Raw genomic sequence first — 22,722 nt, forward strand, 5'->3', positions numbered from 1 at the left:
ATTCTTACTGGTGTTTAGGAAGGTAGGGAATGATAAGCCACAGCTTGAAACAACATCAGAAACTCCCATTCACACTTAGGGTTTTTTTAATTTCAGCAATTATCTACAGCTCTCTCAAAGCTAGTAGCACCTGTGAAAATATAGTGATCATGCCGTTTCTCTCGCCATAAAGGTCTCCCAGCCTATAAAAATCATACTTAGAGGGCCATTTTGCAAGCTCTTAGCCATGGACCTGTCACATTCTCATCTGACTGCTCTGGGGTTCCCTGGAGAGCCACCGCCACTTTGTCTTTCCCCATCCCTCGACCACAAAACCTGACACTGCAGAGCAGAACGGCGCTGTCTCCTGAGAAGCACGGCATGAAAACACCTCCTGCCAGCGTGCCCCACACCTTCTGGACCTGATTTCTGACCTGATTTTCCGCCGGGGGAGGGGGGCGGCCCTGCGCTATATTGCCCGACTCCGAAGTGCGCTGCCCGGCCCGGCGCTGGCGTGCGGAGAGGGCAGACCCCGACCCGGCCCCCGCCCCATCAGACACTCCCCAGAGCCCCCGGGTCCGCTCCGCGCCTGCCTCGGGCGGGAGTACGCGCAGAGGACCGGAACCTAGTGCTGCCGTTGCCACGCCAGCCAGCACGCAGCAGCACCTGGGCGGATGGTGGCCCGGGCAATCGCCCCGGTTCGGGGGCCTCTCCTCCGGCAACACGGGAGAACCAGCGCGGCGGGAGGTTCCCCCCCGCCCCAGGAAGCCGCCCCATTCCCGAAGCTGCGGGGGAGAGCAGCCGCCCCCGTCCCTTAAGCTCCGGCTGTCCTTTTCTGCGGCGCTATTTTAGCTTCATCCTCTTGGTAGCACCCAGCCCCGCTCCGCGTTTCTCCGTCCCCCCCCCCGCCTCTCCCCCCCGGTGGTAGTTCCGCGCGGCGGCGGGCGCGGGCACTGAGCATGTCCGAACACGCTCGGCAGCGGCCGCCGCGCCGGGGCTGCGCTCGCGCGCGCGCTCGCAGGGCGGAAGGAGGGCGCCGGCCAGGGGCCGCGTGAGAGTGGCGCGTGCCTCCGCCGCCGTTGCTGCTGCGCGGCGCCCGCCGCCGCCCGCAGTAAGTTTCACCCGCGGCGCGGGGTGCCCGGTCGGGGCGGGCGGGTGCAGAGACGGGGGCAGCGGTACCGCGGGGCCAGGCACACGGCAGCAGTGGCAGCAGCATCAGCAGCAAGAGGGGGGCGGGGGGCAGCAGCGGCAGAAGCCGCCTCCCCACGCAGGATTTGCCCGGGGCAGGGGCTTGGAGTTGGATGGACCCCTGCCCCTGGGGTTGGTATCCGGTGGACGCGCGGGCGGCGGACCGCAGCCCCTGCCTGCCCGCATCTCCCGCGCCCCGGCTCAAAGTCACCGCAACTTTCGGCTGTCCGCGGCCCAGCCTATCGCCCCGGGGGGGTAGCGGCCCGCCCTGCCTTGCGGGGTCCTGTCACCTCGGGCCGCGGCCTGCCGGCCTCGGGCACAGCGGGTCTGGGCTGCGCGGCCCGGCGGCGGTTAGTGTTCCCCTCAGGGGCGTGCGGAGAGACCGCGGCCGCGCTGCCCCCGCCAGCGGGAGGGCCCGGCCGGGTCGGCGCGGTCGGAGGCTGCGAGCGGGCAAAGAGAGGATCAGGGCGCTGCGCCGCCCTGCGGGGAGGGCGCGGTACGAAAAATAGCGAGCAGGGGAGCCGCGCAGGCAGAGCATCATCGGAACGAGCGAGGCTGTGGCGTTCAGCGGGAGTTTCTGATTTAAACTGGTGTGCCGCAGGAAAGAAAGTGTTTGCTGAGAGGAACTGTAAGGACTGAACGTTTTTGCTGCCTCGTGTGACAGCTTATTCTGGATGCTCTGTTAGCTTAGTAGGGGTGCGAGATTTTAATTTACCTGTCAGTAGCAAGCAAATACCAAACTATGGTACTAGAGGTTTTTCCCTCTGAAAATGGGATTTGTTATTAGTTTAAGAAAATGCTTATTCTGTCGTTGTACCTTCTGCACGTACGGCGGCTTGAATGCTGTTAGTGACTGATGTGAGGGAATGTGAAGTTCTTCACTTAAGTCTGAAAGGGGCATGTTTTAGTTAATTTCTTTTCCTGTACTCTGAAATGAAGGGTTTTGGAAACTGTTTCCCTATTCAGAGGAATCTAGTTGCAAAGTTGTATTTAGACAGCCATCTAATCAAAATGATAAATCAATAAGGGAAGGGGAATCTGAGGAGTTTTTCCGTGAAACAGAATGTGATGAAAATTCTGCTGCCTGGCATGCAAGGCGTTGAAAGAATGGAACTAAGTGAGGGGCAATAAGGTGCTCTTGGTCAACAGTCTTGTCTTAATTTTCGTTAGACCATTTCAGTAGGTATTCAGTTTAATGACCTGTCTTTTGACACTCTTAGAGGCATGAATATCTTAGCACACTGAGTGAGAATTGGTAGTGTATGCAGAGATGACTAATCATTTAAGTTAAATGTCTGCATGCTAACCCTCATCAAAATTTAGACGTATTTTATAGGGGTTAAAGACTCAGAACTTGCCATCCCACCTGTGTATATCTTGATTCTGATAATTAGTGTTATTGCAGTGGAGAAAGGAAAACTGCTCTGGAATTGTTTTGGTACCTCTGCAACTCTTCTCTCCCCAAATGAAACAACCCCTCCCACTAAGACACCTCCCCTGCGTACAACAGCAATGATCTGTGGGCTTCCGAAAGACAGTCCAGTGTGTGCAACTGGGATCTGACTTGTGCATGAAATAATCTGCTGTCCTGTCAGTTACATTTTTATGAGTATGCAACTAATGGGAAAAAATAATTCTTAAGTAGATGCCTTTTTGCTTGCTGCACCAGACCATGAGAGAATGCAACAGGAAAGAACAGCTTGTGTTACCTGTATTTACAGTGTAGTGAAAATAAGGAGGGAGATTTTTGTGTATGGCAACCTGCTATTTTTCTCCTTTAATTAGATTTAAGCTGATTTAAGCTGTGACTTAAGCTGAAAGAATACCAGGTATTTAAAAAATAAAACTGTTCAAAATATCAGAAGCCCTCAAAGTCTGAATGTTAAATACACCTTTCCTTGTGCTCTTGGGGTAATTATTTATTTAATTATTTGTATTGCATTTTACTGTTACAATGTTGTAATACTACTTTTTATAGTTCCAGAGCTCGTAGAGATTAATACAATTATTTCAGCATCCTAACCAAATAATAATTTTCTGACTGCCGATAGCATTATACTGATAGAGTGTGTAAGCATGTCCTTTTAATATATGCCCCAAACCCAAAGCTGTATTAATAATGGCCAAGGGAAATTTCATAGGTAAATTATTATTTTGTAAGGCTGATAGCAGAAAGCAGTAGTCTCGTGGTTGTCATCATTGTCTGACAGCTGTTTAATTTGCAAAGAAGGTCTCTTATCAGTTGCTTTTGTTGATGAACTACTGTAACTTATTTCTCCTTCAACCCTTTAGTGAGCTACTGTTGTTTCTGAAGTTACTATAGTAAAAACATTAAATAAAGCATATTTTAATTAAGCATATATTGAGAAAAATACAGGAGGTGACAGCCTTGCAGATGCAAACGGTTACTGCTGATGAGCATAGTTGGGTGTCAGGTTAGCACAGGATAGCTGCATGTTTGTGAATGGGTTCACTCAGGAAATATTGTTTTTATTTAATGGAGCCATTTATTTACATTTAGGATGGCTTCCTTGTCTGCCACAGCAGGTATTCACCAATGAAGGAGTCTTTCTTCAGTGTGTGAACTGTTGCCCGAAGGAGGAGTTTGGGATAGGCAAAGAATTGCCCATGTTCTGCAACTTGAAGAAGACCTTCTAGAGTTTGAAAATGACACTGCTATCTTCATTTAATTGGTGATGTTTTGTGCCAGGAACAGATGCTCATGTGGCATGCTGCAGCAGTGAGCTGTAAATTACCCTCTATTCTAGCATCTGCTCCTACCAGTTTTACTGAAGATTAGACATAGATATAGAGAAAGTATCTCCTGGATATCTCGTGGTGCATTATGGAGATGTCATACAGTTTCTAAGACAGGAAGTTCTTTGATCTGCAGGTCAAAATTGTTCAGATTGTGCAGAGTCCTCTGTCACAGAGACAGCTTATCTGTGGCTGCAGCAGTACCTCCTGTATGTAAGCTTGCTGCCTGTATCTCCAGCTTTCTTACATTGCCCCAGCAAAACAGAGATAGAAGGAGTATTTGCCTTTTTTTATGTTCTTTAACTCTTCCGCCTGTAATAGGGTTTGGAGAGGAGAAAAAAAATTGGAGGATGTAGAAAGGAAAATATACAAACCCATGCTCTTCCACAGCTGCTGTACTGTGAAACTGAAGTTTTGACTCTAACTCTTAAGTGGCATGAGAAGAAAGGGTGGTTCAGCTTCACTTTGTTACTCTCAGGAATACACTGGTGTGTTTTTATGATTCAGCAAATGAGAAATCATGCAAAGAGAGGGAGCTTAGACGTGGCAGCAAAGGGAAGAGAGGGCAGCTACACAAAAGCTGGATACATGTTGTAATGGAGTTTTCAGTGGAGTCCTGAATGGTGCTTACAAACATTTTTCATGGAACAGGGTTGTACCATCTCTGCAGGCAGTGTAATGTGTTCACCACCTAACCCAGGACACGGAAAGATGGGATTCTAAGTTGCAGGATAAAGTGTGCTGTGGTGCTAAATGACAAGTATAGTTGTGTGAAATCCTCCTTGAATAGCTCTATACCATGAAAGGAGTATCAGTCTCTTTTATTTTTGTTTTGAGCTTGGACCGATAAGTCTAAGCCATTTTATGTATTTCTGGTAAGCTTTTATGACCCTTTTTTTCTATATGATGGGGGTCGTGTTTTCACACCACTGCTATGCCTTGCAAGATTAGAGGTACAAGAAGTAACAAGGTACTTACTCAGTAATATCTGATCAGCACTGAAAGTCTGACTGGATTTGAAAAGGAGAGTTAAAACTTATGGCTAAAAACTTGCGAAGGAACAAGGGTATTCCCCCTGCACAGCCGTGGACATTATAAAATCAGAGGGGCATGTCCAGTGACATCCCATCTAATAGAAACTGGCAAACTCTGTTGGGTAAATCACCAGTTGAATAAGACTTACCACTTAGGAAAAAAGTTACTCTTAATTTAAAAACTTGGCATAAATCTCTCTTGACACTTGTGAATGCATCCAAATCCATTGTGAGCTTTCCAGTAATTAATTAGCTTAAGTGTTTGCTATTAATAACTTAGCTTTAGCTTGGTGTTGTTTTTATTCAACTTCCATCAGATACAGATTTGACCGTCTGCCTGTTGAAAGTGTTATATATTGTCCAGTATTTTTTTAATGTGAAAGTACATATAGATCGATGAAGGACCTACTGAGCTTACCCAATCTTTTGCTGTCTATATATTCTAGATTCTGTTTCATTTTTGAAACTAGTCAGTTCCTGTTTTCAATCACTTGGAAGTTCTTCTCTTGCATGTGTAGTATCTTTATACATAAATAAAATTATTAGGGCAGAAAAAGACAATGCCTTAGTTGAAAGGAGAGAATATAAAGAAATCTTTAAACAGTAAAGTAGATACCAGTTTCTTAATGCTTTGCTAGTATAGCTATCAGTGATCAACAGAGAAAGATGGCTAAAAGAGGGAATTTTGAACACTCTAAGCAGAGCTTAAGCTGATGTAAAGAAAAGCAAGACTTTTCTGTGGAAGATGGTAACTTTGTTGGTCTATGAATAAGAGCCTTAGCCATACAAGTTCCAGTGTTACACTTTACACATTCTTCGGTAATCAGTTTCCCAGGAGGAACACTTCGGGTCAGCCTGGGACATACCTCTGTACCCATGGGGAGGTACAGTTAACATCTGTGCTTTAATTGGATGTACAGTGTTTCTCATAGAGCATGTAAAGCAAAGATGTTGCAGTTCTGTATAAAAAGCAAGGGAGCAAATTCCAGGTATTCCTCTGGAAGACTGAGTATTGCTTTTTGTGTAGGGTAGGGACTTTGTTTATTCCATGGTACTATTTGTGCACGCTTTTGTTTTGAAAGGTGTTCTTGCAACCATTGAGGCAGGATACTATGAACTATCTTGTCCGTTGTCACTGGGCCATCTTGGCCATTAAAACAACACATTTGGAAGGAAAAAAAGGTGCTACATGAACAGAGAGAATGTATGCTTAATTTATATGCTTTTTCTTTCTAGATACTTTATGTATACAATTCCTATTCATCTTTCTATGAGCTTGAGTTTTGGATAGAGGAGAAGAACCATCATATATCTCCTGTGCTTCTTTGTATAAAATGCTTTAGGGATGCACAGATTTGAAACAAATTCATAGATAAAGCATAGTTCACGTAAGTACTGCTACGAATAACTGTTCAGAAAACTTTTTATAATATGACACACATATAAAGGTAAGATTTTGATACTATAGTCAGAATTACTTCTATTCCAAGGCGTGACAACCAGATTCCATGGAGACACCTTCTAAAATACCAGCAAATACATTATTAGTTATTCCTTAATCTAACTATGGCTGTACAAAAGTTTAGTGATATATCACCTTCATATTTCATAAACAATACAGAGCATACTCAAATTCTAGTATTTATAGTACGCCCTTTTAATTTTGTTTATTGTAATAAATATTTTTAATATTTATTTTATTATTGTAATATTCCAGTATTGGTTAGTATTTCAGTATTGTAATATTTTGGTATTGTTGGTATATAGGTTGATGGAAACTTAATTATTCAGTCATGTCTGGCAGTTGAATTCTAGTTTGTTGTATGTTTGCATTGAAGAGCCAGGATATCCGTGTTATTGATACAGACACATTCTAATATGATTAATCAATTACTATCACAGCTTCTGAAAAGAGGAGCTGTAACAGCTTTTAGATCCCCTTTAGAGAAGGAGACAGCTCTTATCCAGGACTGCAAACAGCAATAACAAGGAACACAGATACACTGTGAAAGAAAATATATTTGTTTCTTCTGGTATCTTATTGTTTGTGTCTGTGGGCTTTCAATAATTTTCTCTAGGATTATGACTATATGTTAATTTTTCTCCTTTTGCTAGAATCAGTATGAACACCAACTGCAGTGAAATGTTATGTCTATAGGAGTTATGCTAATTCTTTAGATGACAATCTCTCTTCCAGATAAAACTTCAGATGCCTTGTGGTACTTTCTCCTTGAGTATTTTTCAAAGAATTACTCTAATTTTAAATGTGGTCTTAAACTACTAATAAAAGTCCCACTCCTGCCTTTGGTTGTCATTCGTACATCACCATGGCAAAACCAAATCATGGCATTCACTGCATCCTTTTTACATATTCCAGAAGGGATGATAGTGAGAGGAATTAGCTAGTCCATGTGGAACACCTGACTGTGAAAATCTTTTCCATATGCCAACTGTCATACCTCCTTTTTGGTTTTTTCCTTATTTTTTTCACTAAGGTCTAACTCTACCCAGTTGCTTATACCCTGACTGTGCTGCACTGAGAAGTTTTATCTGAAGCAGTGAATGACTTCTACACTTCTAGAATGGAAAGAGTGGAATAGCTATTTTCAAGAAATTGTAAGGAAAGTTTTGAATTGGAACTAACATTTATTGAAGCTTCAGTGCTCAGCTGAATTTTATGTTTACTACTTCTCAGTGTCTTCCTGTATACTGTGTATACCCGGTGTAAGCTCTCAATAGCAGAGCATGTGTGTATTTACTTTTCTGAGAGTAGCAGCTGTTTTTACAGAATTGTGTATTTTATGTATCTTCAACTTAAGCTGTTAATACAGAATCTGCTAATACAGATTCTAAAATTTGAGGATCCAAATACAAGATTTTTTTCACGTGCCCCTGCCATAATAACTGCTTTACATACTTTCTAAGTGTAACCTTGCAGTGACTTTATTCTGGACCCCTGGAGTGTTGGGTGTAAAGCAGTAGTGGTATGGCTGTGCTGCATTGTGTCTGAGGGTCTATCTGCACAGCTTTCCATCCAAGGTGTCCCTGTGTTCAGGGGTCCCAAAGGGCACAACTTCAGATGTACAAGTAGTCACATCTAAGGCAGTGTCAAGCAGGACTTCCCTAGCATTTCCTCTTTGCCGTATACAAGAGCTGCAGAAGTGATGATTGGAAAAAGTAAAATTTTTGATGTAGTGTTTGTGTTCTTAATGTGGTGGTGTGTTCTTTGAGGCACTGGTATGATTCTGCAGTTCAGGTATGAGCAATGTAATGCTGACTGAAATGCTGAAGCAAAGAGAGCTGTCCTTAGAGCATGGGGCTATGAGTGAGAAGGTCTTGGCTTTGGATCAGGTTAGGACTTGGATCAGCTGCCTGGACAAAATCTTAGTGATGGTTACTGTGAAAAGCAGAACTAGGATGAGGCTGTTTGAAGATGGTGAAGGGATGGGGCTGAGGGAAGATGAGAATGGTACTGGGTTACTGGGAAGACTTGCAAGTACTGGAGTCTGTGTCCTATGAGGGTGTTTATATAGAGTCCAGAAGGAACTCAAAGTTTCCAGGTCTTCCAGTCCCATTGTAATTCAGGCAAACCCCATTGTTAAGGGTTTTTTATTTGTTTTGTTTGTTAACCTCATTGTTCTATGTCCTTACAATCCCTTACCTGTTCCTTTTACTTATTATTGTAAACTTGTAATTTTGACCCTGGTGATACTTTAAATATTAGAGCTGATCCTGTCTGGATATCAAATTAAATGAAGGCTTTTCTGTTTAGCTTTTCATCTCTCTGCTTCAAGTCTATATAATTAAATAGAAGAAAGTCTATATCTTTAAATAGAAGACAATACTATCTGCAAAATATAGCATGATACGAGAAGATAAGTTAATTAATGTTGGCTAAATAATATACTTATGGCATCCTAGACAGGTTGAGTACCATAAGGCCATGGACTTGGAACAGCTCTGGTCATTAGCCAATGGATACCTTAACTGCTTATTCAGTAAATGGGTGTCTTTCCTGTTCTCTGAGTGTTGAAGCAGTCTTAGGGCAAAGAAATGTTGTGTGAATGTATGTGAGAACTGGATAAAGCTGTTCATGTATCCTCTTTGAGAATACTGTTTAGACAGTACTAAACTGGTGACGTGTGGTTCTTGACTTTGTGAAGAGCAGCCACAGTGTACGAGGGGTTAATACCTAACGAGGACCTCATCTAAGTGCAGCCAGCCTTTTGAACTAGGATGTCTTTGAAGGGAGAAAATACTCCTTGTAGTGCTAATATGACCAGGGAAGACGAGATCTATGTAACAGTGCATAATCCTTGCTATGTGGAAACAGTGGAAAAGATGTAAACATAGACTGGACCAAATGAGAGAATTAAGGTAGAAATGATCTTGGTTTTTGTATGATACTTTTCTGGACATACCATGAAGGAAATATGGCTTTATGCATTGAAATTACCTTATTTGTCTGTATCTAACAGCAATAGCAAAGGTCTGCAAAATGAGTGAACCTAGTGATGGTGGCAGTGTATGGAGGTGCCCTGGTGGAGAAGCTGCATGTCTGAGTGAAGCTGGTGGTGGTTGAAAGCAGAATGATGTGGTGATGAAATGCAAACAAAAACTGTCTACTGATGTAGTTTGTTACAGGAACGTGGCACAATGAGCACCAAATTGTCTCAATGCATTTCTGCACCATCTCCTAACATTGCTCTTAGTGTTGCAGGAAGTTTTGAGTGAGGCTTAGATTGTACCTACAGGTCAGGCTTGACATCACTGAAGCTTTAAATGTGAAGTATTCCAAATATGCGGTCATACTCAGAAACACCTAGAACTTCCTCATATGTATTTTCCCCAGATTCCTCTATCCTACTGTTTCCCCTGGTTTTCAGGGTCTTTAGCAGGAGATGTGTTCTAAAACTGTAGCACAAACAGAATGCAAACTTGTTACTTCTCTTTCAGATCCCTTTTTTTATCCCTCAGTCACTTCTAACCACTTTTGTTTCTCAGGTATACCCAAAGGTAAAGGTTTTGTAAGATGATTTGATGATGGACAATAGAGACCAATTCCACAAAGGAAGAGCTGCATGTTATTTCCTGTGATGTCCTTTGGGGAACAAAAGAGAATAAAATCTGGAAGTTGGTGTTGATAAGGAGGAAATTGTTCTATTTTCATGGAACATGCAAAGGAGCCCTGTTATCCCTTCTAAATTCTTTTAATACCTTTCTGCTCTCAAGTTCTTCCCAGATATTTTAATTCCAACTCACTATGGTAAAGGTATTTTTCCCTTTTTTTTGAGTGAATTGAAAAGGAGGAAGAGTACACATTCAAAATAAATAATTTTTTTTTATTCCTTTATTAATTCCACTTCATTGTAATAGTCATGTTGTAGATCAGTTTTCTCTTTTTAGTTTTCCAAATGCATACCTGTATGTAAGTTAGTCTATCTAGGTAGTAGGACAAGTTAGTTTTAAATACCAGTATCTTTTTTTCTAAAGGTTTGTAAATGTTTTCAAGATGAATCAATTCATGTTTTCCCAAAAGAGCCAGATATATACACAAAAAAGGGCAAAAGCAGTCCCCAATGTGCTTTAATGCATATGAATTAAGTCACTTCATATAAGTGTATGGTTATTAGAAAGATTCTAAAGAACAGTTGGAAAAAAAGTGGAGGGAATGGTTTTTTGAGTAGATCATAAATTGTGCCAATCTACAGCAATACAGGCTAAGATGGTGAGAAGCAGTGAAGCTGGAATGAGCAGTTTGTAGTTTTCCAAGTGCATGTACCTGAAATTTTATACTGCAGTGCTTGCACAGTGGCACCACGCAAATTTCACTGCATCAAGCATTCAGTTTCCATGTCAGGATTAAATTACTCAAGTTTGTTTGGAGGTCTGTACAGTTGCAATTTTAAACCAGTACTGTTTTGTCATATGTCCTTATTTAGGAAAATCCTGTTCCATTTAATAAAAATTGAATTATGATAAACTAATGATTATGATCATCTCTGAGCTACAGCACATCTGAAGCTGGCAAATGTGTTGATGATAAAGGTACATGTAACCAACTAACTTGAACGATGAGTCTTACCACATCTTCAGGTCTGTTCTTAGTGCATGATTATACATTCTTCTCTAGCAGGTGAAGACAGGTAAAATTATGTATTTTCACTAGAGAAAGTGAAGTAATCATCCACTTCTTGATCTTGTGCTAGAAATGCAGTGTTATTCCTGAAGGACTTCAGACTATAACCCTCTAAGATGTTTAGATGTTTTCTTTGAACACAGTTATTGAGCTGTGCAAGAATAAAATGAATTTTTTTTCATTTGGTAGGTAGATCATAGTATCATAGATAAGACTACTGTCTTACTGTATTGATATGAAGTTCCTGGTTTTTGGTGGGTTTTGGTTTTCTTTTTTTTTAACTGTCATCTTTTGAGTTACTTTGTTTTGGTATTGTCTCAGCTAGGTTCTTGAAGGGAGGGTACTTTTCTAGATCCGTAAAATGTATACATCACTTTGCATGATCATAAAGTGGCTCTGAGCAAATGACAATTTGCATTTATACAATGCAGTAGTGAGTTCATGTATTTCTAAAAGTGACTATTTGGCTCAAAAGTTCTTCCCCCCACCAGCTAAATCATCTAGCCTGCCTCTGCATGCTTTGCTTTTCTTAAATCTTGAGGCGTTATGGGTACAGTTTTAGTATTGCTAATAGGTGATAATTTTTACCTTTAAAAAAAAATGCTGATGCAAAAACAGAGTTTCTGTGTGACTGCTGGGACAATGCTTTAAAAATTGTAGTAAGCTGTGAGGCAAGTGACATAAAGTGTGGCTGTAGTATGGTTGTTTAAAGGTAAGCTAGAAGAGCAACATTTAATTCCAAGTTAAGATGCTAACTACTATAGCTTGGGACAGGACAGTACAGAGGCTGTGGTTTAGTTTGTCATAGAGCACTACTACACTGACATTCATGCCTAAGCTTGTGCTTTTTTCATCCTTACACAAGTTATCCGTGTTTGGAAGTTCTAGTTCTGATACTTCTCTGTTACCAGATACTACTATTAAAAGTCTTTACTGTGAATTTATGAGCTGAACTCAATAAAACTGCAGAGCAACAGTACTTCACTATTGAAACAAAGAAATTTAATCCTTCCCTTTAAGAGCTGTTTTGATAGGGTCTGGGTTCTAGAACAGAGCCATAGGAGGCAGACTTTGACTGATTTAATTTTAACATATGGAAGATACTGGATAGTTTTCCTTTAGTCAGCTCTACAGATCAAGAGGTGATGAAAGATGAATTCTTCCCATGGGTTAGTGAAGGATCAGACAGTTTGTTGCTAATAGCTTTTGGCTGTGTATGGAGAATATTACTACCTTCTGTTCATCAATAAGGAAGCAAACATTACATGTTTATATTTATATTTAATGAAATTAAGCCCATATGTATTTTTTTGTCTAAATTGTTTTTTTGGTCTGGCTAATTGGTAACGTGAAGTTAAGTTGCAGTGGGCTGGGCATGCATTCTACCAAGGGTACAAATCTGTAATTTTTTCCTAATTAGTTTAAAAGCCTGTGAAGCTCTTTCTGATGCTGCACCACTGATTTTTATGATGTTTTTTACATGTGTCTCAACCCTAAATGCTGATCACCACAATGGATGGAGTAGTGCATAGTGTATGGAGTAAATGTATTGCTGTGTGTGGAGCAGTCAGAGGACGCTGGAGGGGAGAACTGGCTCTGTGGTACAAATCCTGGAGTACTTAGATTGCAGGGTGGATAGAAGCAAATGTCTCATGTTTGTTCTTTGCAGGGTGTCAAGCCAGATGTGGAGAGAAAAATAACTTGCATAAATTAAATTTTTACACAATAATATTTTGTGTTATTCCTTTGCACTGAAGATTTAAGTAGCTCTACTGTGCTTGCCAGTAAAATAAACAGATTATAAGAACAGATAAAAACATGCCTTCATTCTCTTCCAATTAATTTAATTCCTGCTAAAATCCTGTTTATGTTTGGAAAGGAATGACCTTGAAACATTGTAGTTCACAAGTTGCCTTTTTGGTTGTTACTGGCTCATATGCTGAGTGACCCAAATAAAAATAAGTAGAATTTTTTGTTGTTGAATTGCTCATATTCTTTTTAATGTGTTAATTTTTTCACTTTCATATATTTGTTATACAAAAGATAAATGTAATACTGTGGAGACAATAACAATTTTTCTGATTCCCTGGTCATAGTTCTTACTTAATGCTATCAGCACAGTCATTTTTATAGATTCTCTGCAGAATGTATCAGCATGGGCCAGATTTTCCTCTGTGACTCAAAAGCTGTTGTAATTATACTGGTGCAAGCAACTGCATCTCTTACTTACGACACTGTAGTAGTGGTGAGTTTTCTGTATGAATGGAGAATTTGGAAGCCTGTGCCAACATTATATAAACAACCTCTGACAAGAGTTGACATTTTATTTCAGTTATGTGATAGTGTTCTGTTGTTTCTGTCAGGGAGCTCTCTTGTTCTCCCACATCCCCCCTGTGTGCTTGCATTAGCAGTGTTCTAAAGCTAATTTGTGTGCTTGTGTATTTTGTTGTGATGGTGGTAAAGCTGTCATTTTGGTAAGAACATACTCTGCCAGTCACTCCTCTTATGCCCTGAATCACCTTGTATGTGCCATGGTTGAGTATTGCTGAAAGAAAAACAAAAGAAGCCTAATGCAGACTGCCTGAGTTAAATGGAAAATGCTTGTGATGGTCGTGTTATAATACCTGAAGCAGAATGGAGGGCACTATTTATGCAGAAGTACAGAAAGCATGAATTGGAAGCTTCACCAGAAAATGAGTGAAAAACTAGTATGAGCATTTTGCTAGGCAGAAAACCAAACTACCTGAACTGTAAATCAACACAGCAATATGTTTTTTAGAAAAAATAGGTGCAGGTTTAATTATTACACTGTATAAATCTTACCTGAATTAGGAGAAAGGAAGAAGTATGGTTTTAGATAAAAGGGATGCACAAAAGCAAACTGTAGCACCAAAGTCCTGTTAGGCCTTTGAGAGGCACAAGAGTGTCTGAATTGCTTGTTCCCTGCATGCTGCCTGTACCATTTGGGATGTTGATGTTCTCTGGTTCTATGTGGAGATCACGGCTAAGAAGGGTAATAACATAAGCCCCTTCTGGCTAAAAAAAGAAGAGAGGTGCTAAGCTTGGGGATGAAGGTCCTTTGGACTTCCACCTGGAACTGTCAGAGTATGTAAAAAATCCTTTCCTCTTCACATAATGAGATCTGTTGCGTTCCCATACTCTTCATCTGATTGAACCTTCTGTGAGCAGCTCAGTAAAGCAGGCAGGATTCTTATGTTCATTCAGTGATCTGAAAAGTTCTGTACTGAAGTGAAAGATCCTCTCTCCCAGTTCAGAATGAGTAATTTTTAAGGTTCTGTTTTAAGTAGAAACGGACAAGCAGGAAATAAGTGATGTTTTAGTTCGATCCTGATTTATGTTCTAGTCTGTAAAAATCAGACTTCTGAACAATGGTCTGCATGTCCAGTGTCATTTAATAGCACTCAAAGAAGCAGCCCTGTTATTATTGATATCATATTTTAATTTGAATTTAATAATAACAAATGAGGAATTAATCTTTTGGTGTTTTTCATATGTAAATGTCATTATTTTAATTTCCATATTAACAGTGACTTGCGAAAAAGAAAAGTTGGTACATTAAAAAGCAACTAACTACATGTTTTTTAAGAAAAAAAATGAGGAAAACAAATTTTAAGTTTTAACTAGAAAAAGATTATCTGTATAATTAACTTTAATAATGAAGGCATAATTAGGTTCAATTTTCTTCTTCTATATTGTAGTAAAAATGTCCCATGTGAGGACTTATAAATCCTTTAAACTGTGCAAATGGAGACTCTAATGCAGGCACCATATGTTTTGGTACTTCTTTCTTGTTGATTTTAGGGTATTATCAACAGTCACAGATCCATCTTAAAATTGAAGTACTTGCCATTTTCCTGATGTTTTCCCAGGAGGTTTCTCTCTGAGGTTTGTCTTTTCAATTACCTTTTCCTGTCATACAGCACTTCTTGCACTTTAATTTTATAATACACATGCCTCTGAATCCATCAAAGTTTATTTCCATCTCATCTCTGTTTTGATGCTGGTTTTGGTTCCAAGTAATCTTTAATGATTGTTCTCTAAAAGCATGATTGGTGAAGTGTAGTGAGGTTTAGAAAGCAGGAGTTCATATTTTCAATCTTTTCTTAAAAAACAAGCATTAGGCCATTTCTTTTTTTTAATTTTAGTGGAATTAAAGCTTCACCAGGTAGAAATTAAAGCTTTAATAAAATTCTAGTGTCATGGCATAAGTTATCTTCAAAATAAAATTACTCTAGTATTGGTACCATCTACAGTGGTAAAAGCAAAACACAGTGGTTTAAGAGTATGTGCAGTTACTTTTAGGTCCTGTCTTATGCGTAAACACATCATTGGCCAGAAACAACAACGACAAAAAAATCACAATAAAAGATTGATATTTTTGGCTACTCTCTTGCAGTGTTAAGGCCAGTAGTGTATTGTCAGTGCTGTTACTTTTTTGCAGTTCCAGGTTTTTGGGATGAAGTGAAATTGAATTCAGTCATTGATACTCTTGGTTTTCCAAAGTGTAAATTCCTACTGATTTTGGAAGTTCAAAAATACTTTGACTTTTCCCAAAGCCAGTCAGAGCTGTTTGTGTTTGGGACTGTTGAAATTGGACAGAGATTTGCATGCCAGAGCACAGTAGACACGTCTCAGGCTTCCATTGTTTAATTGCCATATTAGCTAGTTAATAGCTAAATTAAACCTCTACCTATGAAGGTGTCTGTCTTTCTGTCCATTGATGAAGAGTAGCTACTTGTCATATTATCTTGTTTTCTTAAAATCAGCCTTTGCAATTGTTCCCTGTGTTAATTTTTCAGATTGTTTGAAAATGGCAATTTCAGTTTTCATACTTTGTAAGTGGCAGTACAAGTGACTCAGTTCTGTCATTGTAAAGTCTTTTTTATTTATGTTCATGGTACAGAAAAATTAGAAGTAGAAGTAATTTTTGGGTGTTAAGCCACAGAATGGTTAGACATTACAAGCATGATAGTCAGCTGAGCATTTTTCCCATGAGACTTTGATCCCTATTGAATTGGTGCTTTTGAATTTCTCCTGTTATGTTTCTTAAATTTCCTGAGTTCCCAAATGTGACTTTCATGCCTCCCTTTTAAAAGTTCTGTAGTTTTTACTCAATTACTTCCTTGTCATTGTGGTTCATATTTTCTCCCATTTGATAAAATAAAACTGTTTCGTTACTGAAATGATGAATTTTAATTGCCTTTATAGTTTAATTTCAACTTGAGAGTGACTTTATCGGATCAGTTTTAATTAGTTAAGAAGCTACCTTCTGTGAAAATGGTCTGCTTTTTCTCTGTCAGTGAAATAAGTTTCTTCAGAAAGGATAAATGCTGAACAGATTTCATTAGAAAATTTGATAGGACTTTTTTGTTGTTGTTTGCTGCTTGTTGGTTATTTCGGTTGTGGTGTTGTGGGGTTTATTTGTTCTTTTTTGTGGTATTTTTGTTTGTTTTGGGTTTTTTTGCTTTTTTTTTAATTCCAGCTCTGGCCTTGTGATAAAACAGTTCTTTAGGATTTCTGTTGCCTATTTTTCAGTGAATGGGTTGATGTAATTATCTTGAGCCATTCAGCATCCCACATCCTTCCAACTACTTAGGTTAGACGGTGTTTTAGAAGGAGAAAGTATTTATGCTGGTTAGTTCAGCCTTAAGTGTTCTGCTCATCTCTATGCTTCTTCTGTTCAGTTTTGAGTGGGTATAATTTTGGCTGCAAAATTTCATGGTACCTACTGCAAGTTGAAAATTCCATCTGGAGAAGGTATTAATCCAAAATATGCAGCTTGTTTTGAAATTGTTTGTTATGGAGTAGGACTGATTTGGGCAGCTGTATGTTAAATAAAGAGTGACTTCTTTGGAAATCTTTTTTAGTGTATTTAGATGTGACCATAGACTTTCTGAGTGCTTCATGTCCTATTTGATATATGCTGTGTTTTGTGCATGTTGCTGACTTTGTCTCTTAAAACATGTTTATCTTCAGTGGATTAATCTATTTTCTTAACATTTTTTTCTCTCATAAGGTCTAATAAAAAATTGTTTTGACCTGCATTTCTTTCAAATTCTTTAGATACTGTTTCACATGCTACTTACAAATTATAGTTGGATGTGAATGGGAAGCTTTCTGTTTCATTTTTTGATTGCAGTTTAACTGTCAGATGAAGTATTGTCGAATTTGCAGAATTTGAAAGCAGGTAATTTAGAGCTGACCTTTTGGGGGTAATTTTTTCCCAATATTTAATATTCCTGTCATATAACAGAGGATCAGTCTGAAATACCTCTCAAGGAATAGTTTCTTTTGCTGTTGCTAGAGGATTCTTGAGTCCTTGTTTCTGATTAACAAGAAAGCCCAGCAGTGTAATTTAATACGGGGAAGAAAACTAGGGAAAAATGCATGGTTGATATATGGCAAAAAAAAAAAAAAACAACCCAAAAACCCCTGACATTCCTTTGCAGCATCTTAGAGACAGTTTCATAAGTTGATGCTTTTAATTTTTAGATTTTATTTATATACTGTTTGGAAAAAAAGAAAAGACTTTCAGAAAGAATGATCTCTTCTTATCTGTAGTCTTTCTCTGCGTCTGGCTGCTCCAAAATACAATGAGGATAAATGGACAGAGAAGTGAATAAAAATGTATTACTTATAAAGATAAGCCTAATCAGAGGCAAAATCTGATGCTCTGTAGATTCTGTGAGTGAATTTTTGTTTTTCTTCTCAGCCTTATGGGAGAAGATCCAGTGTGCTCCTGCTGTGCAAGCTTTGTTTTTCAGAGATTATCATGTGCCTATCCACACACATCCTCACCCACTCCCCTTTTTGAGAGACTAATTTTGGGCTTCTGAAAGAATATGTGGATCCAGAGCATCTTTCTGCCACCATGGTTGCAGCTTACTTGTAGGTACCATTGCTTGCCATTTGGGCCATTTTTCTCTCCTGTAGCTCATGTTTCCAAACATACTCAAAGCCAAGGGCAATATGTACTGAACTTTGTTCATTCTTTTTTCTCCCATCTCTGCTTGCCCTTTTGGGACGAGGTAAGGAATGTGTGTGTTCATAAACCAGCATAACTTAACAATGCTGGCTTACAGTCTCTAAACCAGGGATAGGCTAAGGTCTTAGAAACAGTAATTAATACTTAGTTTATTGGAACACAAAATATGTAAACTAACATTTTTCTCAAGTTCTGTTTATATATAGGTACTGAGTGTTTAATTTCATCTGCCACCCTCTTAATTTTAATCTTTATGAAAGGAAGGATGTCAGTTTTATAAACCATGTTCAGAGCTGTGAAAAACAGCTTTTGCTGCAGAATGGGGTTCCTGATGGACGCAGATATGGTTCCAAGTAGTTGTCACTGCTTCCTAAAAGGGCAGGCCCATAGCAGTGGCCTATGATAGGGTGACAGATGGGGCAATCCAGGCAATCTACTTGTCCCACTACAATTTTATACATATGCTTAGTCCTGAGCTACTTAAAATGAAAACCACCATAAAACCCCAAATTGTGTGCTCCACATAATTGAAGCATTTAAAGATGGGGGTTCTGTTCATTCATAGCTGGACAAAAGATTTTTAATTTTGGTTTGTGTATATACACGTACTTTCAACCTTTTGAAATCCATTTTGGAATCAGATAAGATTGCACCATATATATTCAGATAGATGAGCTGTGAATTCTATATAGTTTGGCAGTATTATACTCATTTTACTATAAATTCAGGAAACAGGCAGAGAGCTCTTACTGAAACTTACAGTATTGAAAGCAGGGAGCCATTTGTAATCTTTGGATGTGAGGTTCTTTAGTTCTTTATGTCAGGATGATAAACAGAAACTCCACGTTAATCTGACTTAGTAAGGAGCTTTCAGGATTGCAAGTTAGCAGATTCATAATCTGACTGTTTGTAAACAGATGCAGTTGTTGACCTTGTTGATTGTGCTCCATTGGTATAGCTTTAGAAGACCAAACCACGTTTTCCCCCTTACCTGAATTGCACAAATAAAAATGGAACCCAGATATTTCTGCCATATATTTCTCAAATAACTGAGTTGTCTCACACCTGAAGACCTAGTGCTGTTTTCATGTTCTTATGCAAGGCTTTTAATCCTCAGTGATCAACATCCTTTAAGAATTAGAGCATCCAGTTTTTCCACTCCTGTTATTTTTATGGGCTCACAGTACACATACACTTAGGCTGCTTAAAAGCTACTGTCTGAAATAAATAGATTAATAGCAAGCTGTATTTAAGGGTTCCTCTGCTAGACCTGTTGTCATTTTTTTATTACTTTCTATTCTTGTTTTTATTATGGAAAATAAATTGTGTTCATAATTTAGCTGGCTAAGCAAAGATAAACAACAAACTGAAATCTACCTTTTTAAAGTACTGAATGTTAATTGGGTTTCTCATTAGAAACTGTCTTGAGAGGCAATATGACTATACTATAATTGCTTGAAAGCAAAACATCTGCAAGGCTAAAGCAACATCAAGTAGATTTGTTTTATAATAAGGTACTTGAAAAGAATTAAAATGATTAATATTTTTCATCCAGTGGCTTGTGTCTTCTATTTCTCAAACAGAAAGCACCAAGCTTGCTTAATGGGAGTATGTGGGAATTCTCATCCTTGGAAGATCGCTTGCATGTCTTTATATTTCTGAGATAAAGCCAACTAAAAAAAATAACAGGTTTGGTAATAAAAGTTTCCATTATTTTAAGAAAGTAGGGTCATATTTCAAAGAATACATCTTTCTGCGTTTTCCTGGACCTAGTTTCACACCCTGTCAGCCCTATCTTTTCTTGTGTCAACAGTGCTCCAGTCCCTCAGTGCAGTGATGGTATTGTCACCTATTCCTGTTGCATTTTGTTTGGGAAGTTGGGTGCCTGGAGGGCCTGACATACCTCATGCCCGTTCAGGTTATTGGCACTTGATCTGAGTATAGTAGCTGCTGAGCAAGAGTGTGGTGGCAAGTAATGGAGGTAACTATTGCTCTGCAGCAACTCTTTTCTTTTAGATGACCTTTTCACCTCATGATTTATAAATTTCAAATCTAGAAGCAAGCAGCTAGTCAGTGAGCATTATTCAGAAGTGCTGGCTGCAGCCAATCCCCAGCACTTACAGAGAAGTAATCCCTTTACATTTGCTTTTTTTTTTTTTTTATCCAGAAGTATATCTGAGGCTGACAAACTAGCAGATAACTAGGTAAAATCTTTATCCGAACAGATTTAAATTGATTTTATATGCGTTGCTTTGTGTAGTCTCTCACATACTTGAAGCTGTTGTACAGGAGCTGCTGCATTTCTTTACAGACTCCTGCATCTTCCCAAAGAAGACAGCAAGGCCCTGGTGTTGGGGAGCATTTCACCACTGAGAAGGTGCCATGCAGCACATAATGTCCTGGCACATTGCCTCTTGCAATTAGTGGACAGAGAGTCTGTAAAGTGTAATTGAGCTGCTCTTCAGGAAGCTGAAGCATCTGTCTCCCACCTACTTGCTATCTTGGCTTCATGCCTTTCCCATTTCTGACAGCACTGGAGCCTCACTTCAGTAGAAGGGCTGACTGGGACTTCTGCATTTGAAACCATCAAAAAAGGGATTTTGGGTCTTGCCTTCGGGTGTTCTCCACTAAATCTGTTCTTACTCAGAGTGGTAGAATGTCAACTGCTGCTATTTTTAATTCATACTAAATAGCAGCTGAATCAACTGAAGTGAGTGGAATTACTTAAAAAGATTAGGATCACGTCTGTAAGTTGAGTTTCAAAATCTGAATCAAGGTAATCTGAGATTTAATGAGAAACAGGAAAACAAGCTTCTTGCAAACCACCACCTTTTTCATAGAAAAGCTTTGTATCCGAGTGACCACCTTTTCTGCATGAAATTGTTGGCTCTAAACCTTTTTGTTGTCTTTTTGCTCAAGTGACTCTAGGGACTGATTCTAATTCAGCTTCTTCAGCTACTTTAAATAAGTAGAAATTCATTGACAATGGTTATTGATCTGCCTGTTGTTTAAAGAACTGGGAAACAGTTTGCAATATGTTGAAGACATGTGTGTTTCTCGGGTATATGCAGGTTTTTTGAGGGAAATAACATGTCAAAAGTGGCAAGAGGCCAGGAGACATCTCTAGAGGACAGGTAAGCAAGTATTGACCCTGAACATGCTACTGAGTGAAAACTGCTTACCAAAAAAAAAAAAAAAAAAAAGGTCATTCTGTGTGTCTTCACTTCTGCAACTGTAAAGACTCACTTCTAACCATCTCTCTCTAAAACACTTCTGTGTTTTTAGGCATTATCTTGCATGTCTTCCTACTACATGCTGCCTTCCCTACTGAGAAACTATTATAGCATGGAGGACAGTAAAGGCTGCCTGCTGGGATAAATGCTGGCTGCCCAAGGGCAATGAGATCCTTCTTGACTTCACTTGGAAGTTGCTGACTGTGCCTCCCAGGAGACACACATAAAAGATCTTAATAATAAATTGATACTCAGTTTTCTTACTTATTCTTAGCTGGTGAAATAAATAAAAAAAACCAGTAAATAAAGAAAAAGTGTTACACTTTGTTGTATACAAAATAACCAAGTAGCACAATTCATTTTGTTAATAGTTGAACATGTTTGCAAGTTAGGATAAGTGGAACAAAAGAAATAATTTCATTTTTATACAGCTTGGTCTTTTTTTTTTAATTAACTGATTTGTTCATTTTTTAAACTCGCCCCCATCCCCATTGGCTTCAGAAATGTATTTTAACATATGACTTATACATGGTTGCTCCAAGCTGCTCATAAATTCAAGATGATCAAGACTTCTTATTGATCTGACTTTGATTTCTTCTCCCAGGCAAAACAAATCCAAGAATGCTGTATTTAGCTTGCTGTAAAAATAATCTTTCCATATATTTAGGTAGTTACAGTAGTTTTATAAGTTCTTGATGAATTTGGAATGTTAAAGTATTTCCAAACATAAATTTATTTTTGTTTTAGCTGTCTGTTCCTCGATTTTTATTTATTTTACATGTAGTTTTGATTTGACTTGTGCTTTTCCTGATGTGACACAAACAAGCATTCTGACTATAAAGATTTTGCAGAGTTCTTTAGCTGTTGATGCATTCTCTAGTTTTCAAATGCTATTTTAAAAATATTTTCCCACACAAAAAGAGCACCACCATAACATTGTCTCTCTCAGCTGAAAGAGAATGGAAATAGGGCTCTAGTTGGTTACCATACAGGAGTAATTTCCTGGTATTTGCTATTGGTGTGCTGTTTTTTTGTTTCACCAAAGCTATTCAAAGCTTTACCTGCTTCCATCTTCTGGGTTGTTTCTGAACCTTTCAGATTTTACTATGCAACAGGCATACCTAGTTCCTCGGGGTGTTGCAGGCAGGCAGGATTGCTCATGTCTTTCTCACAAAACCTGAAGCTAAGATTGACTTTACTGAAGGTGGCAGGTGGCTGCATGCTGTTCTCAAAACATGCCAGTATCTGGCATCCCTGTGTCTAAAATGTGGAAAAAGTGATACTTTCCAAAGATTCTTAAGTAGTACTAACAAACTTTGATTTACAATAATGTGCAACAAAGGGAGATGTGAGAAGTTTCAGTTTTACAGATTGAGTAATAGTCTT

At 39.1% G+C, this 22,722-nt stretch overlaps 1 protein-coding gene across 1 annotated transcript in view; it reads left to right on the plus strand.

Annotated features, from left to right (window-relative positions):
• The first annotated feature begins 1,031 nt into the window (after positions 1-1,031).
• Positions 1,032-22,722, plus strand: part of OXR1 (oxidation resistance 1) — a 251,858-nt gene continuing 230,167 nt past the window's right edge. Inside the window, exon 1 of the mRNA XM_030445954.1 lies at positions 1,032-1,094. The gene's annotated coding sequence lies outside the window, so the exon portion shown is untranslated. The remainder of the gene's footprint in view (positions 1,095-22,722) is intronic.

Source organism: Calypte anna, chromosome 2 (genome assembly GCF_003957555.1).
Source record: "Calypte anna isolate BGI_N300 chromosome 2, bCalAnn1_v1.p, whole genome shotgun sequence".
NCBI classification, from domain to species: domain Eukaryota; kingdom Metazoa; phylum Chordata; class Aves; order Apodiformes; family Trochilidae; genus Calypte; species Calypte anna.